The following is a 25,119-nucleotide window of genomic DNA, read 5'->3' on the forward strand; positions in this document are numbered from 1 at the left end:
TATCAAGTAAGCATAATTTATGTTTTTGGGTGCATTTGGGGCATATTTATAAAATTAACCAGAGATCTGATCTCTGGTTAATTTTATAAGCACTAATTGCTAGCGCAAGCTCATGGTAGCAATAACCAACCACTTGTAATGGCTGGTTATTTACTGCACCTGCAAACGGGCAAACTTGCCCGTTTGCGTGCACGCGATAAATTACCACTCCACTTGTAATCTAGCCCTTTATGCGTTGCTGAAATGTCAAGTTTAAAGGCCCTTTAATAATTTAATAATAAATAATAATTTAATAATTAATAATCATTTTTTTTTTTTAAATGATATGCTCTGAATCACAAAATAAAAATTTTGGGTTTCATATCCCTTTTTATTTACTTACATTATCAAATTTGCTTTGTTCTTTTGTTATCCTTTGCTGAAAGAATAGCATTGAACTACTGGCAGCTAGCGGAACACATCTAGTCAGTCAATCACAAAAGACAATTGTGTGCAGGCACCAATTAGCAGCAACTCCCACTTAAGTGTATGATATGTGCATATTCATTTTCAACAAGGGATACCAAGAGAACAAAGCACATTTGAAAATAGAAGTGAATTTAAAAGTGTCTTAAATGACATGCTCTGTCACAATCATATAAGTTTAATTTTGACTTTCCTAACCCTTTAAATCATTAGAGATTTATGGAAATATGCAGCACTAGTATAATTTAAAACACTGTGTATCAGCAATGGATCCCGGCTTCTGATTGATCAGTATCTTTGTCAATTTGATTAAATCAAACTAAAAGAAGCAGATATAGAGATATGTAGTCTCATTTTAGAATGTATTACAGTTTTTTTAATAAATCAACTTATTTTGTATTATACTGTGGAGGCTTAATCCTCTTTATCAGTGAGCAATCAATACCAAGCTGTCAATATTAATACCAAGATTGCACAAACATGCATTACATTCTAATTTCAATTTTTATTTAAATAGCTGGAATATAAACCTTTACAATGTGTATATTTTGCATAAGTGTTGATAGAAAAAAAAACTTCCTTTAGGTCTGCAAAAAAAAAAGAGATGTATTTGCTATAATAGCTAATCTAAACTTTTAAACATTTGGCCAAGGTTCACTAGGGTACAAAATTGAGTTTTTGAGCGTTTTCACTTTAAAGTCAAAATCAAACTTTAATGATTTAGACAGAGTATACAATTTTAAAAAAATCCAATTTATTTAATTTCCAAATTGTGCTCCGTATATTTATATGCACACTTTCTGAGGCACCAGCTACTATTGGGCATGAGTTCAGAGTATATACATATATTTTTCTGTGATTGGCTAATGGATGTCACATGATACAGGGGCAGATAATGAAAGCAAATTTTGAAATTTGTTAGAAAAAATCAACTGCTCATTTGAAATTCTATTGCATTGTTTTGTTATGATGCACCTGTTAATTATGCATTTATACAGTATTTAATTGCCCTTTAATTTTGCTACATTCTCACCATGAGATAATCATCTATCAACAATTCAGACCTGAGGAAATAGGTTATTACGTTGAACTCCACTAAAGCTATTAATGTCCATGACTTATATACGTTTGAATGAGCCTAAAATAGGTCTCTAGTAGATGAGACATTAACATTTTTTCCTTTCTTTCTTTATTTTAGCAATTGCAATTTATGTCAAGGCAAAGGCATAAAATATACTTAATATTCTGTGTTTCTAAACAATAACAAAATATATTTTTGTTATCAAATTTGCTTCATTTGCATGTTATCCTTTGTTGAAGGACAGCAGTGCACAACTGGGAGATAGCTGACAACAGGTATATATGTGAAGCCACCAATTAGCAGCTACCCCCAGTAGAGCATTGCTGCTCCTAAACCTACCTAGGTGTGCTTTCAACAAAGTATAGCAAGAGAAAGCACATTTGATAAAAGTAGTGAATTCTAAGTTGTTTAACATTGTATGTTCTGTCTTAAGCATGAAAGAAAAATGTCACACATGTGCACAAACCCACACATGATCTCCCACACTTGTGCACAAACCCTCACATGCTCTCCCACACTTGTGCACAAAACCACACGTGCTCTCCCACACTTGTGCACAAACCCACACGTGCTCTCCCACACTTGTGCACAAACCCACATGTGCTCTCCCACACTTGTGCACAAACCCACATGTGCTCTCCCACACTTGTGCACAAACCCACATGTGCTCTCCCACACTTGTGCACAAACCCACACATGCTCTCCCACACTTGTGCACAAACCCACATGTGCTTTCCCACACTTGTGCACAAACCCACACATGCTCTCCCACACTTGTGCACAAACCCACATGTGCTCTCCCACACTTGTGCACAAACCCACATGTGCTCTCCCACACTTGTGCACAAACCCACATGTGCTCTCCCACACTTGTGCACAAACCCACACATGCTCTCCCACACTTGTGCACAAACCCACATGTGCTCTCCCACACTTGTGCACAAACCCACACATGCTCTCCCACACTTGTGCACAAACCCACATGTGCTCTCCCACACTTGTGCACAAACCCACACGTGCTCTCCCACACTTGTGCACAAACCCACACGTGCTCTCCCACACTTGTGCACAAACCCACATGTGCTCTCCCACCATTACACACACAGCTAATCCTACACTTATGCACTTTTCCATCCATACACATACACTTACACTTGCAAACTTTTCACAAACATTTACTCTTACACACATCCTCAGATTCCTACTAAACTTGTGCACAACCCCTCACGTGCTCTCCCACAGTTGTGCACAATGCAAGCTTTTCTCTTTTTAAATTTATTTTTTTATGTCATATTTAGTGTTGCCCCAGGCAGGTTGGAATGTTGTTCTTAATTATATTTTAATATGTACTTCATATAAAAATATAATCAAGCACATAACTCTAACTAGATCTATGCCTATGGCTGCACTAAATATGACATATAAAACTAAATGTAACAATAAATTAGAACAAAAAATAAATGGCTGATTTTAATGTAAAATAATATTTTTAGGTGACCAAATCACTTTACTTAGCTCATAACACACCAAACTAACTACTGTGTCTTTCCCTCCCAAGCCGATCACAAGTAAAGAGTGCAGACACTATATGTAACTTTTATAATCTAAGGTTGGGTTACCATAGCAACAAACATGTTACAGTGTGATTTTCGAGAAATCTGACGTTGGATGAAAACGTTTACACAACATTAACTTATACATACACGAAAAGATCGACTGAACGTACTGCACAACATATTTCAATAGAAACCTGGTACTAAAATGGAGCCGTAAACTACTTTTAGCTGTTGGCAACTTTGGTAGCTTATGGCACAATTTTTAACTACTCAGTGGAAACGATCCCTCTGTTGGCAAAATAAATAATAATAATAATAATACTAATAATATACCTACCTAGCAAACCTTGCTCAGCGGAAGCTCTGTTTGATGAGGTTTTCTTTGCAAAAAAAGTCACCAAATTGGTTTGGACCTGCAGATGTTCTTCACAATGAGATATTATGTTCCACAAAAAAATCATATAAACATAGGTTGTGATTATAGATAAGAACTTATATTTTATCTATCTAGAATAATTACACAAATGACCTATTATACGGCTCCCAGCCTTTCTATAGATCAGAACCATGTAAAAGTATCACTTTATTTGTACATTGTTATACAACTCATATTCCTCTGTGCAATGTTTTTTATATAAATATAGATGCCTGTGGTATACAAGATATTGGTATATTTTTGCAACATGTTCAATGTAGTATGATGTAACTGAAGTCACTGGTTAGAAAACGTGTGACCCATATAATAGGTTTTTCATACTTCCAGGTTAAGTGACTCATGCTGGTGGGGGTGGGTGAAGATATAGAGGCATTCATTCCTTTCACCACAAATCAGTATACTTTATCATAACTTCCCTTGGTCAAAAAGGTGCCTGACTATTTCCCAATTTTTCAGCAAACTATTTGCCTCATCAGGTTTTGTCCTCTGAACCTTTGTTTGCAGAGCTTTAACTTGTAAGGTGTGAGCACTTTACTACGTGGGAATATTGACAGCTTTGTTGATCAACAGATTTATTACTTAGGGGAGATTTAAATTATCAAGTTCTGTATCTTTTTGTCAAAATCCGAATGCTTTCACTAAACCTGGAATTAATAATCGTTGCTCCTTTTTATTTGCCATACGCGATTTACACGGCTGACATAATTGATTAAGTGAGTGGGTAGGCTGGCGCCGTGTTGAGCTCATGTCCTGCTAATGAAAACTAAAAAGATGAGAAGGCGTCTGCTTGAGGAGGCAGATCTACTATCAGTTGTGTAAAGTGCAGGTGAGTGGCCTGCATAGGGTGGTATATTTGCCGACAAAATGTCTATGCAAACAAATGCATTTCCTCAAATCTAACACGCACAGATGTTCTGTGCCTGGCAAGGAGAGCTCAGTTTACACAGTAAACTAACTGTAATTTGGACAAATATTGGAACGATTACTATGCATGTAAAGAGATAATATTGGTCAGATGTCTAGTAGTCTATTTTCAGGCACAAAATAAAACCAGAAAGGCTTTTCTGAGAATAAATTAAAGAGACTAACGAAAAACATTATTAAACGTTACACCTAAATTGTTTGTAATATTAGTCAGTACATTATCATTAGCTAGAATAATATAGTTACTTAAAGGGACATTCCAGTCAAAATTTAAATGCACATAGATGAATTACATCTTTGAAAAGAACAATATTTGCAATATGCATGTATTGGCAAAACTGCTTCTACTAAAAGTTATCACTTTTTTAGTGTTAACATTTTTCTCCTCTGCACGTGCATGTGAAGCATAGCTAGATATTCTCAGTGCACCAGCATTTTAAATAGTGCAGCAGCTCAGAGTACCAGTGGGGCTTATATTATGTCAGCAATTAACAAACGGCTAGATTACGAGTTTTGCGTTATGGCTGAAAAAGCCTCATAACGCTGCTTTTTCACTACCGCTGGTATTACGAGTCTTGTAGGTATTTCTGCACCGCACACTTTTTTGGCCGTTATGCAGTGTAACTACCGCAGCTTTCAAAAAGTCCTTTTTCAATGGGACTTCCTTTGCGCTGGTATTACGAGTTAGCTTGGGAGGCCAAAAAGTGAGTGGTACAGCCCATAACCACAAGATCCATACCATAAACTGAACGTCAGTAGTTATGGGTTTTACGCTACAAAGCTGTAGCATAAAACTCATAACTAAAGTGCTAAAAAGTACACTAACACCCATAAACTACCTATTAACCCCTAAACCGAGGCCCTCCCGCATCGCAAACACTAAAATAAAATTATTAACCCCTAATCTGCCGCTCCCGACATCGCCGCCACTATTATAAACATATTAACCCCTAAACCGCCGCACTCCCGCATCGCAAACACTAGTTAAATATTATTAACCCCTAATCTGCTGTCCCTAACATCGCCGCAACCTACATTACTGTTATTAACCCCTAATCTGCCGCCCCCAACGTCGCCGCCACTATACTTAAGTTATTAACCCCTAAACCTAACACTAAGTCAAACCCTAACACCCCCTACTTTAATATAATTAAAATAAATCTAATTAAAAATTCCTATCATTAACTAAATAATTCCTATTTAAAACTAAATACTTACCTGTAAAATAAACCCTAAGCTAGCTACAATATAACTAATAGTTACATTGTAGTTATCTTAGGTTTTATTTTTATTTCACAGGTAAGTTTGTATTTATTTTAACTAGGTAGAATAGTTAATAAATAGTTATTAAGTATTTACTACCTAGCTAAAATAAATACAAATGTACCTGTAAAATAAAACCTAACCTGTCTTACACTAACACCTAACCTTACACTACAATTAAATAAATTACATTAATTAAATACAATTAACTAAATTACAAAAACAAAAATAAAAAATAAATTATCAGATATCTAAACTAATTACACCTAATCTAATAGCCCTATCAAAATAAAAAAAGCCCCCGCAAAATAAAAAAAACCCTAACCTAACTAAACTACCAATAGCCCTTAAAAGGGCCTTTTGCGGGGCATTGCCCCAAAGAAATTAGCTCTTTTACCTGTAAAAAAAAATACAACTAACCCTCCAACAGTAAAACCCACCACCCACACAGCCAACCCCCCAAATAAAATCCTAACTAAAAAAAACTAAGCTCCCCATTGCCCTGAAAAGGGCATTTGTATGGGCATTGCCCTTAAAAGGGCATTTAGCTATTAATAGTAGGTTTTATTTAGATTTATTTTGATTACATTAAAGTTAGGTGTTAATAACTTTAGTATAGTGGCGGCGATGTTGGGGGCGGAATATTAGGGGTTAATAAATGTAGATAAGTGGCAGCGATGTTAGGGGTGGCAGATTAGGGGTTAATAAGTGTAGGTGGGTGGCGGCGACATTGGGGGCAGCAGATTAGGGATTAATAAGTGTAGGTAGGTGGCGCCGACATTGGTGGAACAAGATTAGGGGTTAATAACTGTAATGTAGGTGTTGGCGATGTCGGGACGGCAGATTAGGGGTTAATAAGTATAATGTAGGTGTCAGCAATGTCAGGGGGTAGCAGATTAGGGGTTAATAAGTGTAGGTAGGTGGCGGCGATGTCAGGGGCGGCAGATTAGGGGTTAATAAATATAATGTAGGTGTCGGCGATGTCGGGGGCGGCAGATTAGGGGTTAATAAGTATAATGTAGGTGTAACATAAATTTAGTTTCCCCATAAGAATCAATGGGGCTGCGTTACGGAACTTTACGCTCCTTTATTGCAGGTGTTAGGCTTTTTTTTTAGCCGGCTCTCTCCATTGATGTCTATGGGGAAATCGTGCACGAGCACGTAAAACCAGCTCATCACAGCGCTGGTATTGGAGTGCGTTATGGAGCTCAGTTTTGCTTTATGCTGCAATATTGCCTGCTAACGCTGGGTTTTTGTAAACCTGTAATACCAGCGCTGTAGGGAGTTGAGCGGTGACAATAACTTGCAAGTTAGCACCGAGCCACTCATAACGCAAAACTCGTAATCTAGCCGTAATTTAGTCATTACCAGATGGTACAAGCACCTTAGGCTCTCTGAGCAAGTGCTGTGTTTAAAATGCTGGTGCACGGTGCATACTTAAAGGGACACTAAACCCAAAAAATGTCTTTCATAATTCAGGTAGAGAATATAATTTTAAACAACATTCCAATTTACTTCTATTATCTAATTTGCTTCATTATTTATTTGGAAGAAACAGCAATGCACATGGGTGAGAAAATCACACGAAGCATCTATGTGCAGCAACCAATAAGCAGTTACTGAGCCTATCTAGATATGCTTTTCAGCCAAGGATATCAAGAGAATGAAGTAAATTAGATAATAGAAGTAAATTAGAAAGTTGTTTAAAACTGCATGCTCTTTCTAAATCATGAAAGACAAAATGTGGGTTTCATGTCCCTTTAAATACAATTTTGAAACAGCTATAGTTTTCATTAGGAGCATTTTTGCTAATATGTGTATATTACAAAAATGCTTCTATTCAAAACTGAAATGCATCCACATGGATTCCAATTTTGGCTGAAATGTCCCTAGGGACACAAGGTCAGCAACTGGAAAGGCTTATAATTTATTTAATTGTGATTGTAAGCTCTCTAGGGAGAAAAGCCTTGCAATATGTCTGTCTCTGCCTCCCTTATAGTGCTGCAGAATACGTTGGAATGTTACAATAAAGATAATAATGTCTCCTGCATTTTTAGTGTATTGCTAATATTTACCATTACAAAATAATGCACTGCTTCCCATTTGTTTTTCTAACTTAAAGTGAAAGTAAATCCTAGCTTTGTAAAAACGCTAGGATTTACTATTGAAACAAATAAAGGGCAATTTCATTCATGAAGTATAAGATACTTCATGTAGAAAGCTCCTTTGTTTGATTCAATCGATCACCGCTCTTAGCTCCTACAGCAGCCCACGGCTAAAAAAACTTCTGGCTAAGAGGTGACGTTTTCCCCTCTTAGCCAATAGCTGTGCGGTAAATCCGGCTCCCATGAGCGCCAAGCCGGATTTACTGCACGACTATTGGCTAAGAGGTGAAAACGTCACCTCTTAGCCAAAAAATTTTTTAGCCGTGGGCTGCCAAAGCAGCTAAAAACAGCGATCGATTGAATCAAATAAAGGAGCTTTCTTCATGAAGTATCTTATACTTCATAAATGAAAGTGCCCTTTATTTGTTTCAATAGTAAATACTAACATTTGTTAAACGCTAGGATTTACTTTCACTTTAAATTAGGTCTTTTTGTAACACTTTCCAACCTTTCTGTTCGCCTATTTGCCTCAGTATTAGCACTGAATTAGCTCAGTGCCAAAAGTAATCAGCAGGTTGTATGCAAGAACAGAAAGAGACATAAGAGGATACATTTTTGTATTCTATCTATTTTATTATTTTTCATTATTCAGATAGAGCATGCAATTACTAACAATGTTTCAGTTTACTTCTATTATCTAATTTGTTTAGTTCTCTTGGTATATTTTGTTGACAGCATATCTAGATAGGCTCAGGAGCAGGAATGCTGATTGGTGGCAGCACATATATGCCTCTTGTCATTGGCTCACCCAATGTGCTAGCTCCCATCAGTGCCTTACTGCTCCTTTAACAAAGGATACCAAAAGAATGAAACAATTTGATGATAGAAATATATTTGAAAGTTGAATTTTTTTTTTTTTTTTTTTAAATGCTACATTTTTTCTTTAAAAAAAGGAAACTAACACTAAATAGGGGGGCAATTGGGGGACATTTAGAAAATTAACCAGAGCAATAACCAGCCCCCTCTAATGGCTGGTTATTTATCGCGCGGCCGCGATGTATTAGCGCTCCACTTGTAATCTAGCCGTTTATCTCTTTAGTGATTTTTGTATCAAACTATTAAATCTAATTTTCTTCTTTCTCCTTTTCCTTAAACTCCTCCTGTTCAGAACTGACGGCTAGATTACGAGTTTTGCGTTATGAGTGGCTTGGTAATAACTTGCAAGTTATTTCCACCGCTCACCTTTAATAGCGCTGCTATTACAGGTTTTCCAAAAACCTGCATTAGCGGCAATATGGTTGCGTTGAGCACCATACCGCACACAAATACCAGCGCTGCTTTGAGCTGGTTTTACGTGCTTGTGCACGATTTCCCCATAGACATCAATGGGGAGACCCAGCTAAAAAAAAAAGCCTAACACCTGCAATAAAGGAGCGTAAAGCTCCGTAACGCAGCCCCATTGATTCCTATGGGGAAAGAAAATTTATGTTTACACCTAACACCCTAACATAAACCCCACGTCTAAACACCCCTAATCTGCCGCCCCCGACATTGCCGACACCTACATAACAGTTATTAACCCTTAATCTGCCGTCCCCGACATCGCTGCCACCTACCTACACTTATTAACCCCTAATCTGCCGTCCCCAATGTCGTCGCCACCTACATAAATTTACTAACCCTAATCTGCCGCCTCCAATGTCGCCGTGGCCACTATACTAAAGTTATTAACCCCTAAACCTCTGGCCTCCCACATCACTAACACTAAATAAATATATTAACCCCTAACCCTGTCTAACCCTAACTTTAATATAATTAAAATAAATCAAAATAAAAATTACTATCATTAACTAAATAATTCCTATTTAAAACTAAATACTTACCTATAAAATAAACCCTAAGCTAGCTACAATATAACTCAGTTACATTGTAGCTATCTTAGGTTTTATTTTTATTTCACAGCTAAGTTTGTATTTATTCTAACTAGGTAGATTAGTTAGTAAATAGTTATTAACTATTTACTAACTACCTAGCTAAAATAAATACAAATTTACCTGTAAAATAAAACCTAACCTGTCTTAAACTAACACCTAACATTACACTACAATTAAATAAATTACATTAATTAAATACAATTTACTAAATTACAAAAAAAAATAAACACTAAATTACAAAAAGTAAAAAATAAATTATCAAATATTTAAACTAATTACACCTAATCTAATAGCCCTATCAAAATAAAAAAGCCCCCCCAAAATAAAAAAAAAACCCTAGCCTAAACTAAACTGCCAATAGCCCTTAAAATTTGGGGGCATTGCCCCAAAGAAATCAGCTCTTTTACCCGTAAAAAGAATACAAACAACCCCCCAACAGTAAAACCCACCACCCACACAACCAACACCCCCCAAATAAAATCCTATCTAAAAAAGCTAAGCTCCCCATTGCCCTGAAAAGGGCATTGCCCTTAAAATGGAATTTAGCTCTTTTTCTGTGCCCAAACCCCTAATCTAAAAATAAAACCCACCCAATAAACCCTTAATAAAACCTAACACTAACCCCCAAAGATCCACTTATTATTATTATAATTATTATTATTATTATCGGTTATTTGTAGAGCGCCAACAGATTCCGCAGCGCCTACAGTTTTTGAAGACCGGACATCCATCCTCATCAAGCCATGAGAAGTCTTCATCCAAGCGGCAAGAAGTCCTCAACAAAGCCGGGGAAGTCTTCATCCAAGCGGCAAGAAGTTGTCCTCCAGGCGGCAGAAATCTTCATCCAGACGGCATCTTCTTTCTTCATCCTTCCAAAGCGGAGCGACTCCATCTTCAAGACATCCGGCGCGGAGCATCCTCTTCTTTTGATGGATCTTGAAGAATGTAGGTTCCCTTAAATGACGTCATCCAAGATGGCGTCCCTTGAATTCCAATTGGCTGATAGAATTCTATCAGCCAATCGGAATTAAAGGTGAAAAAATCCTATTGTCTGATGTAATCAGCCAATAGGATTGAGCTTCAATCCTATTGGCTGATCCAATCAGCCAATAGGATTGAGCTTGCATTCTATTGGCTGTTCCAATCAGCCAATCGGAATTCAAGGGACACCATCTTGGATGACGTCATTTAAAGGAACCTTCATTCTTCAAGATCCATCGAAAGAAGAGGATGCTCAGCGCCGGATGTCTTGAAGATGGAGCCGCTCCGCATCGGAAGGATGAAGATAGAAGATGCCGTCTGGATGAAGACTTCTGCCCGCCTTGAGGACGATTTCTTGCCGCTTGGATGAAGACTTCTCCCGGCTTCGTTGAGGACTTGTTGCCGCTTGGATGAAGACTTCTCCCGGCTTGATGAGGATGGATGTCCGGTCTTCAAAAACTGTAAGTGGATCTTCGGGGGTTAGTGTTAGGTTTTATTAAGGGTTTATTGGGTGGGTTTTATTTTTAGATTAGGGGTTTGGGCACAGAAAAAGAGCTAAATGCCCTTTTAAGGGTAATGCCCATCCAAATGCCCTTCTTTAGGTCAATGGGGAGCTTAGGTTTTTTAGATATGATTTTACTTGGGGGGTGTTGGTTTTGTGGGTGGTGGGTTTTACTGTTGGGAGTTGTTTGTATTTTTTTTACAGGTAAAAGAGCTTATTTCTTTGGGGCAATGCCCCGCAAAAGGCCCTTTTAAGGGCTATTGGCAGTTTAGTTTAGGCTAGGGTTTTTTATTTTATGGGGGCTTTTTTATTTTGATAGGGCTATTAGATTAGGTGTAATTAGTTTAAATATTTGATCATTTCTTTTTTATTTTGTGTAATTTAGTGGGGGGGTTTTTTGTAGTAATTTAGTTAATGTAATTTAATTAATGTAATGTATTTAATGTTAGTGTAATGTTAGGTGTTAGTGTAACTCAGGTTAGGTTTTATTTTACAGGTAAATTTGTATTTATTTTAACTAGTTAGTTAGTAAATAGTTAATAACTATTTACTAACTAATCTACCTAGTTAAAATAAATACAAACTTAGCTGTGAAATAAAAATAAAACCTAAGATAGCTACAATGTAACTATTAGTTATATTGTAGCTAGCTTAGGGTTTATTTTATAGGTAAGTATTTAGTTTTAAATAGGAATTAGTTAGGTAATGATAGTAAGTTTTATTTAGAATTATTTTAATTATATTAAAGTTATGGGTGTTAGGGTTAGGGTTAGACTTAGGGTTAGGGGTTAATAACGTTAGTATAGTGGCAGCGGTGACGTTGGGGGCGGCAGATTAGGGGTTAATAATATTTAACTAGTGTTTGCGATGCAGGAGTGCGGCGGTTATGGGGTTAATATGTTTATTATAGTGGTGGCGATGTCTGGAGCGGCAGATTAGGGGTTAATAGTTTTATTATATTGTTTGCAATGCGGGAGGGGCTCGGTTTAGGGGTTAATAGGTAGTTTATGGGTGTTAGTGTACTTTGTAACACTTTTGTTATGAGTTTTATGCTACAGCTTTGTAGCGCAAAACCCATAACTACTGACTTTAGATGGCGGAAAGAATCTTGTCGGTATAGGCTGTACCATTCACTTTTTGGCCTCCCAGGCAAAACTCGTAATACTGGCGCTATGGAAGTCCCATTGAAAAAGGACTTTTTGAAAGGTGTGGTAGTTACGTTGCGTTACGGCCAAAAAGGTGTGCGGTACAGCTATACCTACAAGACTCGTAATAGCAGCGGTAGTGAAAAAGCAGCGTTATGAGCCATAACGCAAAACGCGTAATCTGGCCGTGAGTATTTTATTTGTATATTCTTCAAATCCTGACTTTTTACATAGATATCTCCAAATAGTGAACCATGGATAGTACAATGATTATTTAGTGCTACCCTGCTCAACACACATTCATTGTTCATTGCCACTCTGAACGTTATTTTATTTCAAATGTTCTAACTGTAATATTCTTGTATTATGTTCTATTTATTTTATTTTACTTTGCTTAACGTCTTATTCTAAAAACTAATATACTTAAAAAATAATAATTTTGAGATTTTTTAAAATTAAAAAATGGTTTGTTGTGCAGTCTACAATTTCTTTACTTTTAGGAGGGATCTTTAGGCTTTTAAAGGGACATTAAATACCTCTCAGCTTTCTTGTAAAAATTGTGCCCGCTCCCTAGAAAGGCCAGAAAGTAAAATCTATAACCTAGGAAGGTCTTCAAAATGCTGCAAATTGCCTAGATCAACGTTTCGATTTGCAGCATCTTTTATCCTTTCTAGGGAGTGTGGGACAAGTGCTATTTTTATACAAAAAACAACAGGTGTTTAATTTCATTATAATTTGCAGAAGTAATTTGTATATTTCTGCAAATCGTTGGCTTTATACTAATGTATTCCTCACAATTTAAAAGGGGAATAAGTTGCCTTTGAAAACCTAATGCATGTTGCTATTGATTAAAGATTAATGGGACATAAAAGCTAAAATTGCATGATTCAGGTAGAGCGTGGAATTTTACAAGGCTTTATTTTATTTATTATATTTACTCTGTTCTCACAGTATTCTTTGTTGAAAAGCATACCTAGGTAGACACAGGAGCAGCAATACAATACATGGTGCTAGCTGGTGATTGTTGGCTGCACATATATGTCCCTTGTCATTGGCTCACCCAGTGTGTGCATTGCTGCTCCTTAAACAAGGGATGCCAAGAGAATGAAGCAAATGTGATAATTGAAGTAAACTGTAAAGTTTTTTTGTTTTTTATACAATTATAGGTTCTATCTGAATCATGAAAGAAAAAAATGTGTTTTATGTCACATTAATATATAATTTAAATAGATACAAAAACAAACTTTTTTAGTTCTCCTCTCAGATGTCAAAGTAATGTTCATTGGTGCTTTTTAAGATAATTATTACTACATTTTTATTTTTCTTTAGTCCCCTATACACTTTATGGCCACACCCAAACATCACACCTGTATGAGGTAGTAAGACATCCTGTTCCAAAACCATGGGCAACAATATGGAGTTGGTTTCCCCTCCGCGGCTTTAACAACTGTCACTCTTCTGGGAAGGCTTTCCACAAACTAAGTTTTAGAATGTGTCTGTGGGAATTAGTACCCATTCAGCCAAAGAGTATTACCACACATGCACACACTACACACATACACACACTGCACACATACACACACTGCACACATACACACACTACACACATACACTACACTACACACATACACACACTACACACATACACTACACTACACACATACACACACTGCACACATACACTACACTACACACATACACACACTGCACACATACACTACACACATACACACACTACACACATACACTACACTACACACATACAAACACTGCACACATACAAACACTACACACATACACACACTGCACACATACAAACACTACACACACTACACACATACAAACACTGCACACATACACTACACTACACACATACACACACTACACACATACAAACACTACAATACACTACACTATACTACACTACACAATACTACATACATTCACTACACACATACACACACTACAATACACTACACTATACTACACTACACAATACTACATACATTCACTACACACATACACACACTACACACATACACACACTACACACACTACACACATACAAACACTACAATACACTACACTATACTACACTACACAATACTACATACATTCACTACACACATACACACACTACAATACACTACACTATACTACACTACACAATACTACATACATTCATTATACACATACACACACTACACACATACACACACTACACACATACAAACACTACAATACACTACACTATACTACACTACACAATACTACATACATTCACTACACACATACACACACTACAATACACTATAGTACACTACACAATACTACATACATTCACTACACACATACACACACTACAATACACTACACTATACTACACTACACAATACTACATACATTCACTACACACACACATACAAACACTACACACATACACACACTACACACATACAAACACTACACACATACACATACTACAATACACTACACTACACACATACACTACACAAACTCACTATGCATGCACACACATGTCTGCTGTATTAGACCTTTTAAATAAATTGCTTATATATTATTTTCCGGATTCCAATGGTGTTCCTTTTAGCCAAGGGGCTTTGTACAGGTCCATATTTCACTCTTATGTGTGAGTATTCTGCCAGTTGCATTAACAACACTATCCTGCTCCTTTTTCTTTTAGAGGTATCACTGAATAAACAAAACGGGATCACAAATCTTGGAAATTAGGACTATATCCAAGAAAATGTTTTTTTCCTATCTTTGCATTCATTTTACACACATAATCATTGTTTAAAAAAACAGATAGGAAATTCCAATGGCAAAAAACTTACATTAAAGCCAGAGTGCAGGTTAAAAACAAAATTATATATTAATTCAATATATCTTTTGATGGGCGAGTTTAATGGTGGAATTTCCATGCTTTTTAAAGTTTGACTGGGATCTTAAACACTGGAATTAATGTATTTTTTCATGGAATATATATATATATATATATATATATACAAATAGTCCCAGAACCAAACACTCTCCTTAGTCTCCAACAGTTTTATATTGCCAGGGTGCACGTATTAAACACAATAAACATAAATCACGGCACTCTCCGGTTTTAAACATATATATATATATATATATATATATATATATATAGAGAGAGAGAGAGAGAGAGAGAGAGAGAGAGAGAGAGAGTATTTTATTGAATTCTCATGCTTTTTAAAGTTATTAAACCCTGGAATTAATGTATGTTTTCTTTGAATATTTATGCGTTTATATATATATATATATATATATATATATATACACATTGAATAAAGTAAATATACATAGATTACATACTTTATGGGCAAGACAAGGTCCAGATTTTTCATAGCTTTCTAACAGCCAGATACCAACATTAAAATATAGTACGAAGAACACTGATTCAGTAGCCGCACTTTTATGTGGCGCCAAATCTTTTTAATGATCCATCATTCTCATTTTATTACTCTTGCTTTCAGAGAAGACACTAAACACCGAAGCAAGGCTGTATAAGGATTACCAGTGACAGCTTTGAACAGCAGTAACGCTTATCTTGAATTACTTCAGTAATAATTTGGATGGAAATTAACTTCATCCTTGTAGGGCAGCTCAACATGTATCAGGGATTCTGAAAAGGACAAAGTACAAGAGTGTTCAAAGTCAGAGCTTTTAATGGACAAAATAATTTAAAGTGAAAAAAAATATATAAGCATCGCAGAAAATGGAGGTGACATTGAGGATTACTTATTAAACAAATTGATGATCTAGGATTTGGAATTTCATATTTGAATCATAAGACAGAGACATGTTTGTACATACTCTTGTTTAAAATGATTCATTTTCATATTATACTACTAAATGTTGATAGAAATGTACCAGCCATATCAACTTTCATTTACTAGGTCTAGATTGACTAAGTTTGGAGAGGAGGAACAAATGTGAGATGATGGCTTCCTGTACAAATTCACTGTGATGAGACTCCAGTGAACAATGAGCTGGGGAAATAAGTGATACTTAGATATTTACATTTCGGTTTAACTTTTTTTTTTTTTTTTTAAAGGAACATGGAAGTAAAAAATTAATTTTCATGATAGATTGTACAATTTTAAAAACTTTTCATTTTACTTCTATAATAAAATTTACCACTTTCTCTTTGTATCCTTTGTTAAAATATAGTTCCTTTCCATACTCCGGCATGCTCAGGAGCTTGCATGTGTCTTGTGAAGTATGTATTTAACAGTATCACAAACATTGTTGCAAATACTGATGCCATATATAATTAAAACACATGCACACCCCTGAATCTATCTCAGTATGCAGGTGAAACGTATAACAAAAAAAGATCTTTTTGGAGACATTTGAATTACCCATTGAGAAAGGTGCCAGTCCGGTACCGAAACGTCTGGGGGTATTTGTGCAGTGACATGCTGATGTAATGAGGTGAATAAACGATATCATTCTCAAGACCGGTGAGTGCAGCGTTTTATTTTGAATAGGATAAAGGAACTTTGTTTATGTATTATACGCACCACCCTGGCAGTTGCTTATGTGGTTTTAGTGAGTGCTCCTGGAATTGGATTTGTATATATACAGCATATATATATATATATACATATATATATATATATATATTCTTCTAATAGAACAGATCAATTAAATAATTATTAATAATAGTTCTAGTATATATTTTCCACTTAAATATTAGAATATTAAATTGTATTTTCTTGTTTAATTATTTTTTGTGTACCTTATTGTTATAAACTATTTTAAATTATAACTTTTATGTAAGTATGTTTGTTTATATATATATATATATATATATATATATATATATATATATATATATATATAGTATATATATGTGCACAGATACATAGATACATACAAATATTTAAATATATACATTTTAAAATCAATAATTCTGCCCATACACAGACACACATATTTAGATACATAATCAATATATGAACTTTAGAAACAATCTTAATGTTTTAGTTGAAACTGTTTATTGAAAGGCTATGTAAATACTATTAGTCAGCCAACTGATCATTAATTATTAAACTGTTTCTGCTGACTGCCTTTTAATTGATTTTTTAAAAAGAATACTGCCAGTTTGAAATATCATTGAGTAGGTAATTTGATTTGCTTAAGATATGAAAGTCGGCAGCTTGTCTCGGAAACAGTTGAGAAAAAAAAATTGTAGTAATGCTAATGAATAACATGTGAGTTAATTCATTATGAAAAATGTGTAAAACTTAATTGCAGCAATTAAAAAGTTTATTATGACTATCATTACAACAATCTATTCTATATTTATATATGCTGTATATATATATATATATATATATATATACTGTATATAGGAATATTTGTCAAGCATATATTTTCAAAACTTTATAACTGAACCATATGGTGTTATGGCTTAAAGATCAATGATATATGAAAAAAGCATATGAAATAAAATGTGTTGATTGATCCCGTACTTGCTTTCCCCCCATTGGCTGCTAGAGCAGGCTGGTGACTGTGTCAGAGCATCAGAGATCTGTTAGAAACATCATCAATCTCCTCTATATCACTAGAAAAGTCAATGAGGCAGAATTATAGGTATTTGATAAAAATGTCTTACATATATTTATCATGACTGAAGTTTTACTGAGGACGGAAACATTAAGCACTTACATATATACTTTTGTTATCTGAAAGCAGCGCCATTGATCTGCATTACTCCATGGAAATAAGAGAGTAGTCAGAATAATCCATCATTTTAATGAGGGCAGAGATAATCATATATTTCATTTTGATAGATATAATTTATTCTAATTTTGTTTCATTTATACTAGATTTCAACTCAGGCTTATGTTAACTACAAATCTGAAGTAAATATATTCAATATATTTGAACTAATCAATTTGGAAAGATAATATTCTTTCCAAATAATGTAAATATACAAATATATATGGACTAAATCTAAGAAATTAATAGACTTTAGGTATTAAAAAATAGATATAGATGGAAAGATAGATAGATAGACAGATAAAACATTGAGGGCCAGATTATACATTGCAGGCTAATTTTTTTTTTTTAAATCAAGGGCTCAAAGTAAAAAACAACGTGACCGTGTATTATGCAAGCATATTACAAGTTGAAAGTAAAAGGTTAGCGTGCGATAGAAAGACTTGTTCATGCTAACTTAAAGGGACAGTCAAGTCCAAAGAAAACTTTCATGATTCAGATAGGGCAGGTCATTTTAAACAACTTTCCAATTTACTTGTATCACCAATTTTGCTTTGTTCTCTTGGTATTCTTATTTGAAAGCTAAACCTAGGAAGTTCATATGCTAATTTCTTAGACCTTGAAGGCCGCCTCTAATCTGAAAGCATTTTGACAGTTTTTCACCACTAGAGGACGTTAGTTCTTGTGTTTCATAACATTGAGCTCACGCACGTGAAGCTCCTAGGACTGATTGTCTAAAATGCAAGTCTGTCAAAAGAATTGAAATAAGGGGGCAGTTTGCAGAGGCTTAGATACAAGATAATCACAGAGGTAAAACATATATTAATATAACTGTGTTGGTTATGCAAAACTGGGGAATGGGTAATAAAGGGATTAGCTATCTTTTTAAACTACAAAAATGTTGGTGTTACTGTCCCTTTAAGTACTAATAACACAAAAAAATGAGTTTGCCTTTTGATCATTGTAAAGCGGTGTTTACATAGTTGCTTAATTGCAAGTGTAAAACAGTAAAACTATCAAGAACCAAGATAATATTTCCTTTAGTGAGACTTTTTGGTAAAATTTCTACAGTGGTAAAATGTGGTAATTAGCGTTTATGTGAAGGTCAGTGTTGATGAAGATTAAAGGGACTCACATGTCATCGTGAAAGTTGTCTAGGATAAACAAAAAATACAATATATTTAGTTTTAACATTCACCTTATTTTTTTTTTTTAACTCTACGATAAAGTGTCTACCAAGATAAGGAATTGGCATTTTTATATCAACCATATGAAATCTAGAAGGTCATTTTTTGCAGAAGAGAAGCTGCTCATTATTTAGGTCTCAACTGTGTATTGTTTTTTATTAGAGAGGGTCATTTTATATCTTTTAAAAAGAGGATTTTCTGGGGCGTGACCAAGCCACAGCCATGAGAAGACGCAGAATAGTGCAGCTCCGAATCTAGCCTGCCGAAACTATTGGCTTTTGTGTTAATATCTCAAGCTCTTCACATAATAGCCATCTAAACTGCACAAAGAAGCAATCCTGATCCTGGATCTACTAAAATTATCGTGATTAACTCAAGCTGAAGGGTTAATTTATTACACTCAAATCGGAGCGCTGTGGCCCATCTCACAATACCATCTACCCCCCCTCTTCCAGTGTGTGGGCTACCCAGGAGAGCGTATTTTCTTTTTTATATTGTTACAGGGTTTAATACCATCTAGATCTAAGTCATCCATGGAGGAGGATCTCGCCCGACAGATATGGGCACTACTGGGCGGCCTAGACCATCGAATGTGCAGTTATTTCAAAGACCTCACAGATATCATTAGAATGACTGGAGACAGGGAGCATGGAGACTCGGCTAAGATGGAGGATAACAAGGGGAGGATAACAAGGGAGTCTATTTGCCATATGACATGACATGCGGAGACGAGAGCTGTACCTCCTCCCCCAAGCTGGATTCTGAAAGTAAGACGAGAGAGCCACCAAAACAACTGGGTCCTGTTTCTTGCCACAGAGAGTTCATATCTCCTGCGTCCTCATTTGGTCCCCCCACATCCGCCAGGCTTAATAACCCTCCACCGGAGTTTTTTGCTCATGTGACCCGGGTTGGTGTGGCTGGCCACCGGGCATACAGGACCACCTCGGTCAGAGAAAGGGGAACCACCGAGTTAACACCAGGTACCATGGGAGAATGAAAAGACATTCACTACCGCACATACACCGTGGACATCAAGATATCCATACCCCACAGCTCATATACCCTGTTAAGACTACCTTTACTCTATAACAAATGGCTCCTATCGAACTTATGGCTGGTCTACAGCATGTATGGTTTACCACCCCGCCACCTCCCTAGATTGTCTCATCTCCCAAAGAGAGGTTTTGGATGAAGGGACTACCGTCTATGATAACTCCACTATAGAGCATCTCATCACCCACCTTTGGAGAACTTGTGATGCTAACATTCATATTACCCTTTTTCTTTCCCATACGGCATGAGAGGACAGGTTGTGTCCCCCACTATCATACCATAGTTTAAATGCTTGTTTGTTAACCTATGTGTTCCTACCACATTAAGTTAGCTCTGGGGCTCTTATGTTTTACCAGGTTCTTATTGTAGCTATGTAGTTGTTTTTTTCCCCAAACGTTTCCATGCTTATATACATGACTTATATTAAGTTACTGCCTGCCTAATTAAGTAAGATCAAACTCTCCCCTGGGGATATAGATATCTATTTATAGACACCCAATATGAACCTATCCAGATGTACTAGGATTACGTGTATGCACTTTATTTGTCCTTGCTATCAACTGATTTCTACTCACCTTGTTTAACTAACTATGCCACATCAATTTAAGATCCTTAGAGGGCATCATATAGATCGCTAGCACTCACTGTTCCTAGACCCATATACCTAGAGACAATCGAATCCAGGCTAAAATACTTTTATCTACTGCCCTATAAAACTTAGGTGCCCCCAAGATATCTACCTAGAGATAAATCTACGCACTGCCCCCCCCTCCAGTCTGCCAATACTAAGGTGTATGCCATACTCCTCTGCTTTCCAACCTAAATTATCTTCACATGTACAGCTACCCGAATGTTTTATACCTCTATGTCAAACTCTTGTCCTACTCATGTATGTTCTCAATGTCTTCATTGAGAGCCTAGCTAGAGGATAATTAGTGGGTGGAATTAAGCTGAGGGTCTTACTTTTTGAATGCTCTTATTGTTTCTTATACAATGTGGGAGATAATTCAGGGGTCTATGGTCATACCGTCATATGCGGTACTCCATCTATATATCTTAGTTTGAAGAGACTTTGATGTATATATTATAGTGGAAATTTATTTTAACATTGCTTCTAATGTGACGTCTTCTACTTATAGTCCAACTACTTCGTGTGATGCTGTATAGCTCTAAGCCATTTGCCCATGCTCCTAGGTACTTTATTGTTTAGGAATGATAGTATCTAGCTTAATGGTTTCCATAGAGACAGAACATAAATCATGCATTATATCATAAACTGCCTATTCTTTTTTTTATATTTTACTATGGTTATCTGAGCCCTTTAGAATATCTCTGAACCCTATATACATATATACCTGTTTCACCCAAGACTTCAATGCTTTCCACTAGCATAGTTTTGAAGGATACACTAGTTTTGTAGTACATGCCTCCAGTGTGGTGTATGGTCAGATATTGTATTTAGTATATCCCCCTCTACTCATTATGGTACAAACACCCCTTTCCTCATATATTCTAAAACCCTCTCATGTAACCTAAAAAGCCCCACCTCTCCCCAATTTTGAGCGGCTCTTGCCCACTGTCTAATTCCCTTCTAACCACCATCATATGGCGCCTGATAAACTACTATGCCATACAGCCTTAGATTACTCTTCTTTTTTATTTTTTTTCTCTCATAACTGGTATAGAGGTACCTCTCTATTAGTATTTCTAGGAGTTCAATTTCACCTTACTTCTTATCTACCAGAGATGCACTCAATCATATCTACTCCTATAAAGACGGTACAATATGCCCAAACAGGTTCTAGTGACTTGTCTCCTTCTATTACCATCTGATGGAAAATTATTCGTACAAAAATAAAAATGAGGTTTCATGATCCTAGGTCCTAGATGACTTCCTGCAGTACACATTAATCACGGTAGCCCCACCCTGAATATCCATAAGGAATGTGTTATTTAGTGCCATGGCATATAATAGCACTTATCCTCTCTATTTAAGAAAGCACTTTGTTACTGTACACTGATTATCATTACTCAAGGATATAGCTACATAATACTTTACACAGGGTGGATAGGACCACCATATTGATATTTGGATGTTATCTCTTATGCCGATATCTTGCTTGATATGTATATTCATGTTATTATTTTGTTGGAACCGCCTTGCGGACTTATTTTATTGGTTGTTACTTCTCAAAACCTCAATAAAAAAAATAAAAAAAGAGGATTTTCTTCTCTTTCACATTAAGTACAGTATGACAGGCATGTATGGATTATTTTTTTTTTTGTCATATAAGAGAGACTTTCCCTTTATAAATCTAAATCTGGCATATAATAGATTAAGAAATTATGCTTTTTGGGCTTCATTTAATGTGCAAGCAGAATTTGGGAACCTGTCCAGCTGTGATTGCAGCAGGCAGGCAGCATTTTTCTAAACTACAAAGTTGTGGAATTAGAGGTGTTCCACAGGACAGAATGCACATGTAGCACTCTAATGCCCAGACTCACAGGGCGGTGCTTAACGGGATTGATTAAAATATAACCTTTATTGTCTACATTAAGATGGGTTTAACAAAATATAACACACAACAACAAATACATTCTATTATTAAAATCAACACTGTGAGATAGAACCTGGTAATGAATTTGGCTGTACTATATATGAATTACTCTTGCCTTTATTGTAAAGTAGTACAGCATATATAAATATCCTAGTCAATTACCCTGTATATGTATTCCTAGCAAGGAAAGATACCGATTGCTGGTAAATACGGTATATTCTAATTATATGCCCACTGGGGTTGTGTTAAATAATAATTCATGTGAACCTATAGTCAAAATTCATACATATCAAAAAGTTGTTCATTCTATCTATATAGTATTCAGATTGAATCTTCTTGGGTGCTTTACTGTGGTGTGCCCACAGTGTACGTTATATTGAGATGGTGATTACAACTTATTTTCTGACTATCCAGCTGTATAAAATAGTCACAGTTAGTTGTGATTTGGTTAAATACTTTAACCATCTGTATTTCACAGTTATATTAATTCATAAATAGCATCTGAGTGGTTATTTTGCCTAATTAAGAGATATTCCTGAATAATGTAATTGTACTGAATAAAGTATCCCTTTCTATAAGGTTCTAAGGATTTTCCAGTTAGGCTAAGTATATAAGAGTGGTGACAGATTAGCATTTGTTGACCTGATAGAGATAATTCATTAATTCTGTCTTATTGCATAATACCACTATGTCTCAAATAGATACAGATATAAAAATACAAAGTAACTAGTATTCACCTAAATTGTAGCCGTCGCTGCATATTAGAAAATAAATATGTGTGTACCATGTGATATAAGCGGCTTGTATATATTGTGCTACTAAAATTATCAAACCGTATCATTAGCACTGTATGTTATACTAGTAATATTCACTTATAACTGATGATCGATCATTATTATCCCCCTTTGGGTAGGAAATACACTTGCAGAGCATTGTTAGTAAAACATAATCGTTTAGCAACTCGTAATAAGATTCAAACTGTTCTATAGGATTTAATCAGTTGGTCCCTTTAGCTTATAGCGTAATTTTAAATATTGTCAAGATCTATTGTTATAGATAGAATCTGCTACCTTTATTATTCAAACCCAAGTGGAGGTATATGTACTAACTACTCGTTGGAGTAGCGCTACCTATTCGTCACAATTTTTAACTAAAGGCCATACATAGATAAGGTAGCAGATTCTATCTATAACAATAGATCTTGACAATATTTAAAATTACGCTATCTCACAGTGTTGATTTTAATAATAGAATGTATTTGTTGTTGTGTGTTATATTTTGTTAAACCCATCCTAATGTAGACAATAAAGGTTATATTTTAATCAGTCCCGTTAAGCACCACCCTGTGAGTCTGGGCATTAGAGTGCTACATGTGCATTCTGTCCTGTGGAACACCTCTAGTTCCACAACTTTGTAGTTTATATAAATTTCATGCACAAGCACCGACCCACTAATATTAAGTAATAAGGGTGTGGAACCATAGTAGGTCCTCACACAATAGATTATAAACATTAAATAGAGTAGGGCACGCCTATAATAGTGCCATTATTAAATCCCCCCCTTCTTATAGGCAGCATCTTTCTGCCTGCATTTATCTTTATAGGATTGGCCACTTATGCAGTGTCGCAAGAGCAGGGGCTGTCAATCACCCGGTCAAATTAGTCCAGTGTGATTTTAAACTGCTAGCTTAAAGCTGATGGAGGGGGTAAGAAACATTGGTCTTAAGACTACTGCTTTTTAAATGAACATTAATTACAGTAGAAAGGCATAACCAAAAGGTGCATAATAAAAAAGACAAAACAAATAGTACTTACTCTGAATTTTAAATGAGCAGAAGATTATTTTCTGACAATTTTCAAACTTTATTTCATGTGACAGCCATCAGCCAATCACACACTTATATAGTATACACTGTGAACTCTTGCACATGCTCAGTACAAGCTGGTGCCTTAGAAAGAGTGCATATAAAAATAAGACTGTGCACATTTCAATAATGGAACTAAATTTGAAAGTTGCTTAAAACTGCATGCTCTATCTGAATGATGAAAGTTTAATTATGACTCTTGTGTCCCTTTAAGTATTGGCTGTAGGCTCACTCATTAACGCCTCCACTGCAACAACTCCAAATCTGGATCCACAGTTTAAAAAATGGAGCCG

This window comes from Bombina bombina, chromosome 3 (genome assembly GCF_027579735.1).
Source record: "Bombina bombina isolate aBomBom1 chromosome 3, aBomBom1.pri, whole genome shotgun sequence".
NCBI lineage: Eukaryota > Metazoa > Chordata > Amphibia > Anura > Bombinatoridae > Bombina > Bombina bombina.